This window comes from Chaetodon auriga, chromosome 13, assembly GCF_051107435.1.
Source record: "Chaetodon auriga isolate fChaAug3 chromosome 13, fChaAug3.hap1, whole genome shotgun sequence".
In the NCBI taxonomy this organism is placed as follows: Eukaryota; Metazoa; Chordata; class Actinopteri; order Chaetodontiformes; family Chaetodontidae; genus Chaetodon; species Chaetodon auriga.
In genome coordinates this window covers 16074154-16088112 of record NC_135086.1, presented here as the reverse complement: position 1 = coordinate 16088112, position 13959 = coordinate 16074154, and positions in this window count along the sequence as shown.

Below are 13959 nucleotides of genomic sequence, written 5' to 3'. Positions count from 1 at the left end.
GTCAGAGGTGTAGACGTGCCAAGTGTCTCATCAGACACACAACTTTTTTCTTCATGCTTTTTTTTTTTAATTATTATTATTTCTCTGGTTTAGAGTCATTTTGATGTGACCTTACATTATTACGGATTCAAGGTTTAAAGTAAATGGTTCAAAATGATACAACATAATAAAAGGTGCTTCAATGGTTTCTGCACATGCTGGACGTGCTGGGACATGTGCTCCTCTGGCACCTTCCTGACTACTGATTGCAACTATTGTCTGGTACCATGACTTAGATAAACGAGAACAACACATCAGACCTTTTAGTTATTAATTTTAAGAATAATACCAGTTTAATTTGACTTTTTCTTCCTATCACCATCTGATAAACAGCAAAACAGCCTATTGTCCAATGAATGTCCTGAAAACAATGTTTTCTCAAATGCATTCAGTCTCAGCATGTGGAGACATACTGCTGCTTTTACATCATGTTAGACAGGATTCAAGATAATTATATCACTAATTATAGGCTAGTTTATTTTATTGCCTAATTATCATGCATAGTTTTAATGCTTAATGTTTAGCATTTTTATTTCTTTTGTTGTTGTGCATTGGTACTTCAGCTGGGGAAGAGGCAAAAACAAACCACAAAAAAATGAAAGGTAATATGTAGCTGTACACCTTTACTTTACCTCTTCCATTACTACCTGACTGCTGTTTCCATCCTCCTGCAGCTCCATTATTAGCTCTGACACAAAGGCCATAGCAGCACCTTTGAAATGGGCTCCTCTCTGTTCTCCCCACCAGCTGGTTTATGAGCGGAGGATCATGTATTGAGGTCTCTCCCTGACTGGACATGGTACAACCCTATAGGTCGACGGTGGACCCTTTAATATTCTAGGTCTTCTGTGGAACTGAGTCACAGTGATAGGTTTATGTGGAGACATGCTACCCCCAGATATTTTATCCACAGCACCTATTGCCCCCAACAAACTCTATCAAGCATCTTCAACAACACCTAATCTGTTTTACCCAAATGACAAGAAAGTGTTATCAAGTACAGTGGAGGTGAATGGATACACAGACCTCACTGTGAGCCATTACTGGAGCTTCTTTGCACTGAAGAAACAGTCTGTGATAATGTGGTCTTGAATGGTGACTGCAGTGCAGTCCAACAAATTCATGAATCTGTCAGTTTTGGGATGGTAACGAGTTTGACCCTGTGGTCAAGGCTTCTAGGAAGAGAAACGTGCTCAGATCACACATTTATTCTCTTGCATTTATTTTCTTTCTTGAGTTTTAGGTTTATGGTTCTTCTAATTTTTTTTTCATCATTCTGACAAATTGTCTCCAGAAACATAAAAAATACCATAAACATTAGAACATAATAAGAATAAAAAATACAGCTTTGACAAAATGTCAGAAATGCCTAACTGCATATTACAAAAAAATTGTTTGTTTTGAGTGTGAAGCACATTCACGTTCAATAAAAAATGGAGCTCATGAAGGATCATTAGCATTTAAATCAAGTGCATCAGTCATCAGCGTCAAAACGACTTTTTTCTTTTCTCTGTTTTTAATGGACCAGTTTGTAGGATTTAGTGGCATCTAGCAGTGAGGTTACACATTGCAACAAACTGAAAGCCCCTTGCTTTAGGAGAAAGTACAGCTAAAAATGAGAAAGGCACTCTCCAGAGCCAGTGTTTGGTTGGTCTGCTCTGAGTTGCCACAGACCCTGTGGAGAGGACCCCCTCTGTTGATATAAAGAGCTCATTCTTAGGTAACAAAAACACAACAATTCTTATTTTCAGCTGATTATATAGTTATGAAAACATTCTGAATATTATGGCCCAATTCTGCCAATAGATCCCCTAAATCAGACACACAGATGAACAATCTCATAGGCTGGTAATGTGGAAGTGAGAATCAAACTTAACCTGAGCTTTGTCAATGCAGTGTTCAGGTTAGGAACACACTGCTTATTGGAGAAGACTACAGCTGAAGTAGACTCACAGTGGTGTGATAAATATACAATATGAGAACATCTTTTTTAGTTAAATAATAATATTGTAGTATTTTTGTAATTAGAGAGGCTGTTGTGATTGGAGAAAACGACTGTGTCACGCTTTTGCCTCACTTTCCCATGTACAAAGATGACATAATTCCATCTGTAGAGCTTGGCTCTCATGTGAGGTCTGATCACGATCTCAGCAGGATCGGAAATCTGATGTGCTCGGATGAAGCCAAACATGGCGCTTCCTCCACCTCCTCCTCCTCCTCCGTCTCCTCTTCCTGCACAGAAATCTCAACTCAGTGCACAGCGTCCACTCACAAAGGTGGAAATAGTGTGGCAGTGTATGAATGAGAGGAGAACAGAACGCCTCCACAGCTAGCGGAGGAGTAAAAAGGAAGAGTGGACGTCACAGTAACAGAGAGTGCGTGGGCATGAGAGGAAGAGTGGGAGTTAATTTGTGGGAGGACTTCCAGTATAACTCTCAATCTGTCTTTTCTCTTTATTCTTCACAAGTATATCACTCTCAGTCTTTAAAATAACTATTTTTTCACTTCTCTGACTACCTTCCTTTTGATTTGTAGGCAAATCAGCACTGTCCTGTTCCCCTGCACTATTATCTACACATTAAATGGTGCTGTGCAATTAACACTGTGGGTAACAGCCGATATTTTCTCTCTTTCAGCCTCTTGTTTTTCAATGGGTTCTCCAAACTCTGATGAGACCTCGACAGGAAGAAGATGCCAATAAAGAGGCACTGCAGCAGGGAGAAAACACCAAAACAAAAGAGAATCAGTCTTGTAAGAAAAAAATCTTATCAGAACTGACAGCAAACAACAACAAACTGTCACACTTCTTCTTTTAATGCACATTTTTCTTTTTTGTTGAAAGTTTAAACACGTGAACAAAGACAGTCATTGAATTCTTCAGTTGGTTGGATATCTATCAGAAATAAACCCATGTAGATAGATGACCCTGTCTCTCTGTCTGTCTCTCTCTCTCTCTCTCTCTCTCTCTCTCTCACACACACACACACACACACACACACACACTGGCATCCTCCCTCACCAGGGTTCAGCACAGCAGTTCTTTGTTTACACTGGATTACTAAATTGACCTCTAAATTGCATATAGACAGCCAATGAAAGGACACATAAAGTATGTCACCCTCTCACCCGCAGCCTAATGCACCATTGTTGTAGTCCGTTCTCCATAAGTAGGTCGGCCCTTTTCCTCTAATGGCTCAGTACTATCTGTTTAGCTGTTGTAAGACAAAGATAATCCACCTCTTCTCAAAGGAGGACAGGTGCTGAAGGCAGTGTTTGAGACTGAAATACAGTTTTGGTGGACATGTCCAAAGTGTATGTAGGATAGAGGCACCATTCTGTTCACATCTCTACCAAGAGTCTAGTGGTATCAGTTCCCACTTATGTTGTGGTGTTCAATGCCATCTGTGTATTACTTTCACTTGCATGAACCTGTTGCCCATTTCTTTGTGCGTTGTACTGATACTGAAACGTGATTTCCAGTTCTCTGGAGATACTGTATGTTCAAAGTTATGTCTCTTACTCATTGCTTTTTGACCTTGATCAAAGGATGACCCAGTTGTTTCTGCAGTAGGTGATACTGTAGGTCTTTGGAGCAGCGACTCTACATGATAATGACCTAATGATCAGTTGGTCAATAGGGCTGCCCGTGGGACATGTAGGACTTCCTTACCATTTAGACAAAGTACTTTGTATTTGGACATTTTACCTCCAATTAAAATCCTGTTATTGTTCCATAGAGGTAGCTAAAGGGATTTGAAAAAATCCCAATGGCCAACTGTCAGCCATTTATTCTATAACCATTTAGCATTATAAAAAACAAGGTGATATATCTTTTGTGCCAATAGTCCATAATCCATCACATTCAGTCTGTCTGGAACCAGTTTGGTGTAACTATTGCCTTTCAACTTTTAATCATGTTCTTACATACTGAACATTGGTAGCCCAGTAGTACCATATAGAATTAGGAAGAGAGAACCCCCACCCCCACCCCCTTTATATAAACTTGTGATGTTGTGAGTATCTAGAGAATTCAGGGATACTATGCAGGATGTCATAAATCACAGCAGCCATCATTTTAATAGAGTATATTTTACCCCGTAGCAAAAACTGAATGTAGATCCATCTACCAAAATCAGTTTTCATTTTTGTGAAGTACTGGCTTAATAGTTTCTTCAACCATAGCCTTGCAATCAGGTGTAATCTGAACGCCCTGGTATTTGATACCTTTTGGGAACCAACAAAATGTAGGTCTGTGCGACTGGAACAGACAGATAAGAGGCCATTTGTTAAAATGCAAGTATAAAGGCTGTCATATAGACTTCCATATAATAAAGTTTTGTCCAAAGCTGAATTCTCCAGATGTTTCAAAGAGATAAATCCATTCCACACAATCAAAGGCTTTGGCAGCATCTAATGTCAAGGCAATAGTTGGATGAACTGAGTCATGCAATGAATGCACAAGGTATTATAAGTTGGCCGGTCAGCTAATTGTCAGAACTATGACAATTTGGGATAAAGACAAACTGCTCCATATGGATTTTTTGATTAAAATGTGTCTCTTGAACAAATCTAAAGATGATTTTAGTCATGTCAAAGTTTTTTTTTCTTTTTTTAATAACATGGTAAAATCCCTTAAGGTTCAAACGATCTAATTTCAAATCAGCTATATTAGTCATGACATAAATAAGAGGTCATACATTGTACATGTGCTGTGCTTACAGTATGAACTATTAAGGGGATGATCCAGTTTGACAGTGAACAAGTCATAACAAACATAAACATCGAGGACATGAGAGAACCAACTATATACAGACCCAGTTAAACCAGATAAATGACAGCTGGGACAAGAAAAACAAACAAAGACACCAACTGACTAAAACTGGAAAACCTGAAAGGTCACCCAAACCCAGGGGTCTGAACCCAACACTTTATATCTATAAGACCTCCTACATGAAACTGTGCTCAGACCGGAAAGTGAAACAAGCAGAACACAAAGAAGAAATAAAATATTAACAGTTTCAGTACTTGCACCAATACAATTCACCTATATGTAAAACAGAAAAGAGACCACCAACAGTTATGCATCTGCCTGACTTCCTATGGACTGAAGTCAGTTCTCTGATGCTTCCTGGGGCATTCTATCATTCTAGCAGGCATTCTATGTGTGATGGGCACTGCAGCTCCAGCATGACTGGGATCTCATGTTGTGGAAACTGTATCATATTCATATCATATTTCCTTCTTTCAACTCTGGTATACTTATGATTTTAACATTGCAGGCATCTTCCTCTATTAACTAAGTCATCTATGCCATCTTGTAGTTTTTGTATTTTTTCTTGCTGTGTTAGCGGTTTTTGTTTGTGATGAGCTTTGTTGTTGCAACGTGTACAAAAAGGTGAGAGTAATTATCAGTGATTTTATTTTCAGTGCCGGGTTTCACAGAGTAGCTTTCTAAGCTGATATCTCCACGGGGAGCCCCATTATATTTACTCCTAAAACCATAATTTGACATTCCACTTACTTGTTTTTTTACTGAGAGATAAATGAGAAGATCAATACAACTCTTATGTCTGTCCATTAAATATAAGACTAAAGTCTGTAGACAGTTAGTTTAGCTTAGCATACAGACTGGAGACGGAGAAACAGCTTGCCTGGTTCTGTCCAAAGGTGAAAAAAAAACAAAAAACAAAAAACCCATCTATCAGCACCTTTAAAGCTCACTAATAAACCATTTATGAAAGTGAAAACCTGTAGTGTTTTATTGTGGGTTTTAGCAGGGGCTTCCTTTAAGTCTTCCTCATTTTGAGGTTGCTAGGCAACCAGAACACAATCTGATCTGCCATTTTTCCCTCCTCAGATAAGCTAACAGGCTGCTGGCTTTAGCTTCAGATGTAACAGCCAGCTATTAAAGTGGCATTGATCTTCTCATCTAACTCTTGGCAATAAAGCGAATAAGCACATTTCTAAAATGTGGAACTATAGTTTTGAATATCAAAGAAGCTCATCACAGGTAGCTCAGATTTTAAGCTGTAGCAGGAAGAAGCAAAGCTTTTAGGACAACTATTGTGGTAAAATGACTGGCAATCAGAACAAGAGGGTCTGCCCGGCCCTTCTGGACCGTTAGTACGATCAGATGGTTGGCATTCATTGACCGTCCATGTCTAGTACTGGAAACTGAGAGTGAAGATGGGACATGGTGTGTGTGGAAGTCAGACAAAAAGGGAGCCATAGAAACTGTCCATAGAAGTGGAGGCGTAGCTGCCAGACAGACGAGAGAGGGCGAACAGGTCACAAAATCCACCGTGTGAGATTACATCCCACTCCACTGCAACCTGGTTTGACGTCTTGCTTGTCATAACTACACATGCAGAAATCAAATAGTATGTGGACAATGCAGTGCATGACGTATGTGTGTGTGTGTGTGTGTGTGTGTGTGTGTGTGTGTGTGTGTGTGTGTTTAAATCTAGTATTCAATAAATTAATTTATTTGCACAGAGCAGCTGCTCTTTGACAAGCGCCTTTCAGACAGGGAGAGCAGCACAGGAGCCTGACGTGTGCATCCTCATTCTTTGGTAATACGTACATGCAGTTGATGTTTGCAGTGTTAAACCACAGAGAGAAAAGGTAAGCTTCGTCCACTCTTCACACCAGTGAGGAATAGTGATTAGGTACTGTTCTTCCCGAGTGCGAGAGGAGGCTTGTGGGTGTTGTGTGAACATTAGCAGCTAAGGGTGTGAAGACTCATACTTAGAATTACATTTTCAGTAGGACACAACTTTCTCTTCTTGTAATTAACCCGATATGTCAATAAAGAACACACATGGTTAGTTGAAAATGAGCTGTATTGTAGTGTAAGCACAAATGTGGAAGACTGAAATATCTCATCCATGACCAGTATTTCCATCATGATGAACAAAAACTAATGGCAGCACTTTCTTGATGATTACTAAACTATATGTTGAGAAGAAATGCACAATTGATTATGCATGACACTGCCATCTGTCTTAATGTCACTTCATCATGTAAAAGGTTGGGGGAGAGCTCTCGGCTCACTGCACAGTATGCATTGGCTGTGTTTAAAAGACTACACCATACCTTACACTCCAATTTATACTGCAGACAAATCTATGAAAGCATATCATACTTAGTAAATAACCTTTTACCATGTTTCATGCTAAATTACCTCAGTTAATAGTACAAGCTACATGCAGGAATCTCTCTCCGACTGCTTCATTTACATGCTGAGTGAAGTCATCACTTACCTCAAGCACCATTAACAAATGTGCTAGCACTAAAAGAAGCCCAATTACAACAGATGAAAGGGCCACGCATGATGAAGCTAGCCAGCTACATCTACTAATGCCGAGAATACTCAGCAGCTAAGTGGATGGTGAGGTTGTCGATGGGGAAAGAAGACCAAAAAAAAGTAAAGGTAAAATATAACCATTTCACTTATGTTGTATACTGCATTGCAGACTGCAGTGAACTTCTGAGTAGAGTTATGCATACTGCACGCAGTCTGTTGTGTCCTATGTGAGTTGTGTCCCTGCTTATCTGATGACATTGTCCACAATGTTGTTTGCTCTTCCAGAAAACGGGATTGTTGATTTTCTCAGCTGCTGCTGAATTATTGAACAAAGCTATCATCGCACCAGCAGACCATGTATTTACAGTACTATTAGGGTTGTTGTGGTGTTAATGGTCCCTTCCATTAGCCTTTGTGTGAAGGCCAGGGTAACACCTGCATCAACAAAAACACATGCGCATGTACACACAAGCTCTCAGACACAAATGCTGTCACACAGTTGTTGTCGGGGGGACCCTCATGGGAGTTAGTTGTTTTTCAGCAGTGGTCTGAACACGTCAGAAAATGTGCTTACACCATGGCAACACATGCTGGCTCAACAGTATTACAGAGTGTGGCTGTCCTTCAATGTCTCAGGAGACTCCAGATTAAACACACAGTCACTTACATGGAGCCCTGTGGCGACAGCATGTGTGAAGGATGTAACAGAGCTCTAAAGACTTTGCCTTTCTTGGTTACCTTTTATATCTGTGAGGCTTTTCTGCCATCATGGGCAGTGAGGGGAAAACTATAAATGAGTGAGCTGTAACTGTGAGCCCCTCCAGAGAGATAAGGGACACCTTTGGCCTTTTACGCACGCTCTGGAAACTTCCATGTTTACAGTCTCCGTCAATGACTGCTCTGCTCCTGTCAGGTGACAAACTGTTATGTAAAGCAACATAGTGGCAACAACAAGACTTGCCAGTATTTGACTTACTCACTGACCCAGTCACCCTTCTCATTTCATTCTCTCCAACGTGTCCTCTTAAAGAGGACCATTGTTTCGCACCCTTGCCACTGGCAGCAAGTTTGTATGGGTTATGGAGGCTTTTTGCAAACAATAATATGCACATTCACACAAATATTACACTACAAACACTACACATCAGTTTCGGATGTAAAGTCAGTGACACGCTTCTTCAAAATTCATTAAACCGATCCCTCGCTTAGCCCCATCCCCTTGGTTACTGTTGGCACATTTTCCAAGTTTTCCATTATAGTAATGCATATATGCAGTTTACAAGGCTAGTGATGGTAGATACAAATGTTTGGTAAATTTTAAAATGGAACGAAAGAGTCGACCCATGACCGTCTATCCACCTAACCATCCGCAGTTATGCAAAAACTTTTCTCCTCTGGTGTCTTTTTAAATAACAGATCTTTCATTTCATTCTGAAGTAAACAGCAGCAGACCTCTCATTTTTCAGTCAACTACCACTGACCTTGTTGGCCGAAGTCATGACTGCCACTGGCAAATTTGACCCGCTGTAGCAAGCAAGCTAATTAACGTTAATTGCGTGAGATGGCTAAAAGCTGTTTCCTGCTGATTTTTCTGATGTTTCCAGCTGCTTCATTATAAAATGAGGACACTGCAGCAGATATCAGCCCATGTAGTTTGCATGTAGAGCCCTTACAAAGCTTGAAGATGGGACCCAGATGGGTCTTGTGCATGCTAGCCACACTGAGTTTAAAGATATGATGATGTATGAGACTGAGACTAAAGCTGACCTAGGGCAAAAGTTAGCCTCCTTAGCCTAAATAAAGATCAGTATTGTTCTTGTATTGTAGGGTTGAGCTGGATCGGGACTGCCCATTGTTCCCACAGCCCATTATTCTGAAACCCAATTAGTCCAAATATGTCAGAAAAAACCTGCTCAGTGTCCCACTGATTTGCTGGTGTTCATAGCTTGGTTAGGTTTAGGGGTTAGATGGTTGGTTTGACGGTTAGGGTCAGAAAGAAAAGTCACAGGCACAGCCAATCAGAGGCAGACTAAGCAAGGTGTTCATGGGAAAAATAATGCATGAAATGGCTAGTTATCTGTCATATTATAGCACAGTATTAGAAAGAAAAATGTAATGTCATTTATTTTTATATAACCCTATTTGTGTGGATACCATACTGTAGAAAAACATACGAGGTCACGGGGCAGAGTGGTCAGACCTATGCTTTGTTGTTTGTATCAAGAGAAAAGACGATGACGATGAGGACTAACCAGAGAGTCTGGGAAATGTGAAGTCATCTTCAAGTAACAAATGTAACTGCAGCTGCTGAAGTGTAAATGTCTGCAAACCAAATAAAGAGAAGGACACTTCTGCTTCAAACAACCTAAACCCTGTTAGAGAGCTAAACTAAAACTAAACTCTGTAAATGGTGTTCATCTAGTGAGCATCAGTGATATTGGTGAGGTGAGGCGCACAGCCCGTTCACCCTGCTGATGTCTGGCAAGCAATACAGAAGTGTTCACTGCTGTACCATCAGACCGCAGAGCAGCTTCTTTCCTCAACACAGTGAACGAGTCAGTCCTGACCAGGGCTTTAATGTAAACCGTGACCTCTCAAAATAATGAAGTTAGCTAATGGTACAGCATGCTGCTTGGCTTTGCTTGTAATGCCAGGCTACTGTAAGCATGCAATTAATGAATTACTTTTTTGAGTATTTTTGTGTTGACAGAATTCTTTTTGTCTCTGCCTAATGCCGGATGTTTGTTCCTTTATGTCCATCTGTTTGTCTTCTCTCATGTCCACTTCTGCCTTTTGTCACAGTCTGTGTCAACAGGCCTTCTATGATTTGCAGCACCACTTGTGGACATATTAAGAGGTCAGGCTTATCATCATAATCATTTCCTAATTTTTCTATGGTACCAGTGGATGTGTGGAAGAGAGGTCTGAATCTTTCATCTTAATTAGAGGATCATATTATTTTGTGAGGCAAGACTCCTGCTCAGCTTTGTTGATGCCGGTGCATGTGAGGCCTGATTATTAGCTGTGGGCCTTTACTGACTGAAAGTTCCCAAATGATCTGAATTGATGCTGACAGATGCATGCTGTGTCTAGTCTGTATTTATTAAAGGTTGACAGCGTGTAACTAAAGAAAAGGCATTGGTGCTGATGAAGACAAGTGTAACCAGTGAAAGCAGTGGTAAATCCTCCTATTTCAGTACCGTCACACATGAAAGCTCAGATCGTCCAACACCCAATTTCCTGCATATCACAGCTCCTCCCACACACTATCACTGTCAGGGCCCATCTCATGAGGCCACAACCTGCACGACCACGATTTCTCAGATCCCAAAGGCCTTCAAATGCAAATGCATATCTAATTACTCTCCCCTATATATCCTTTCAATGTATAATTTATTCTGTACACAAGGGCAGCCATGCATTGAGCAAATGTCACTCTTCTGTACCTTGTTTTTGGAGGTTTAACCTTCTTTCATGCAGAGCATTTTTGCTACTATCGGTCTTTTGGTTATTCTTGTTGGAATTTAATATCATATACGGTATGTCTCACCACAGCATCTTCAGCAAATTCATGCAGATTTAACTTGCTTTCATTTTTTTTTCTAGACCTACTAATCACATACATACACTGTACACTGTATTGTATGTGCAAATATACTTTCTAGCACCCACATACACATGAGCATATACTATACAAATATACGTAAATACTCATGTATTCATGCACATGAACACAATGTTTGTACCTATATTCATTAACCAGTCCCCACTGTTACCATCTTGAAAGCCCATTAAACAGAGAATGGAAAAAGTGACATGTTGGTATGTAAATGTATGTAAATGAAGAGCTCTGCTGCAGCGTCAGTCACACTGAACGGTGACAGACATTTTCAGTACTGCAGTAGCTTCAGGAGGAAAACCCCAGTGTCGTAGCCCCCCAGCTCCCTGCCCCCTCAAGTCAAACCCTCAGACGGGGAATTCATTGTTCAGTGCTCTCCTCTCTTAATTCTCTAACAAAATCATTATATCTGAAACCTGGAATTGTGCTTAATATATGCACAATTAGGACCTGACTTAATCAATTATGGTCATCTAAATTAAACCAAGGATTCATTATTGAGTTAATGATCAGGGTCTTAATGCTTCTATATACCCAGTTCCTATTTGCCACACTGCTGGATGTACAATGTGTTGAAAAAGTAAAGTGTGGTGTGTTGAACAAAGTGTCTTTAAGGATGGAGCTGACATTTTTTTAATTTGCAATAAATCTGATGAAAAGACATAAACCAGCAATGCTTTAGTCCAGCTTTAAATATTTTCCTACTCTGTCTGTGACTCTCAACCCAAAGCCTGTTTACTCCTAATGAAGCTATAAGCCTTTTAAAAATGGGTCATACATATAGTTTGATATTTTAAAAAGCTAAATGAGTTTCTTTAGCAAATTTCACTGAAACAAGGGTAAATAAAGCTTTTGCTGGGACTATTTTCAGTTGCCGAGTAACACACATTTAGTGCTCAAGTGAGTATTTGCAACATCAATACTGTGTGTACATATTTATGTGAGATTGATTCAAAATAAACTACAGTGCCCATGTTCATAATAACAGAGGAGCATGTCGCCCGGTGCAATGTTGTGGCTCAATTATATATTCATGGAGGTTTTTGGACAACAATAGAACGCAATGGCACAGAGAAATAAGATACATCAGGCTTCAGCTGCACAAATAATATTTTACATCAATTGTTGGTGTTGGACTCATCACTGAATTTGTTGTCAACAGGGAAAATGTTGAATATCATCACACTTGTCATATAATGTTGGTTTTGGTGTCTGTGGGTGGATTCATTCAGATTTTGGTATGTTGAACGAAAGCTTAACAAAACAAAAAATCAAATTTACTGAAAAAATGTCACTTGTTGGGTTAGTTGAAGAAGGGTTGAAGAAGGTAAAAGATTCTGAACTCTGCACAGATTTGCAGGAAGGAAAGATGAACAGACTTCTCTCTAAACCTTAAATGGATTCTTTGCTACAGCGGTGAAGGCTCGGCGTGTGAAGATGTTATGTACCAACGTTGTTCATTCAGGATGCAGACGCTCGTTGTTGTCTGTCCCACAGGGGGTGTCCAGTGCCTGAGGAGGACGTTTCCTGTGTTCTCTGGCAATCAGTCCACCTCCTCATATTCTCCCACCCCCGCGGTTGCCAAAACCACTCCACTACTCCTCTAGACACTACCCACACAGCCAGCCTCTGACTGATGAATGTGTAAGCAGACAGAATATTTTACTCTACTACATACTACTTCTGTGATCTCCACCCACCAGCAGCTCAAACATGCTGGGAGAAATACACGCTGAATCTATATGAAGACGAGAAGAGTTTTTTTTTTCTTTACATGCAGAGTCTGGGTTGAAGTGAAGCTGTCTGCTTCACTGCAAAAGAAGAAGATGGACGCAGATCATCCTGAAATGTTAAATATTTCAGAGGTGCAAGCCTCGGACCAATAGAGGCAAGGGAGATGAGAAGAAAGGATGGGGGAGGAGGGTTGAAAGTGAGAAATATGAGGAAGGAGACAGTAAAACGATATAAAACTCCATCCTTCTAATTTCAGTGTAGACTTCATTACATATTCATGTGATGGTGCAACCATTAGGTGTATGTGTGTGCAGTGCAGCAAGTGATCATACATATTACCTATCACTTCCACTTTAATTGCACACGGGTAAGAGTGGGTGGGCTCCTATCAATAATTCTAATAATACGTAAAAGCAAATATTCTCGTTTTTCAAATTATTTGCTTGAATGCTCTCTCTGGAGTGTTCTGGAGTGATGAATGTATTTATGTATCTAACTGTGTCTGCTATTATGACTGATTCTTTCATTAGCAGAGCCTGTGTGCATGCAGGGCCTTGTCTGTATGTGTGTGTGTGTGTGTGTGTGTGTCTTTGTGCATGTTCATGTGTGTCCCTCTGTCTCCATATAGATTTTCATTACAACCCCTATCAACGTCCAATTTATTAGATATCATGTCTCAACTAGTAGCATATTGCACTTCAAATAAATCCAATTAAGGTGCTGTTGTGTGTGTATGTGAGGCGCATTCAACAAATTATTTATGTTATTTGAAGTTTATGTACCCTGACTAATAGAATTTACCATTACAAAAGAAGAAAGATTAATTTAAGAACAAAAATTATAACTGTAGGGGCAGCCAGTGTGTCCCACCTTGGTTGTTGCCATCGGTACTGAAGAATGAGAAAACACAGTAAATCATTGGTGATAATGATGAAGAAATAAAGAGCTAAACAGGAGACTATGATCACATTTTGCATTTGTGGCTATGTGATGGAAATTCACCTGCAAGCTGCATGTGTCAGAAGAGTTAATTCACTTTTAATATGGGGTCATAATAAATTATTTAACTGTTATGATTGGGGTATTAGCAAATGCATGACGATTTGCATATTGTACGCTTTCAATATGTTGTGGGCAGGAAACAAATGTGTTTTTTAAACTACCACCACACCAGCTGGGAGAAGCAGGCTTGACAGACTTAACAACAGGCAAGCAATAAAAAATGTATTAGCCAAATACACACATATGTAAGATTAGAAAG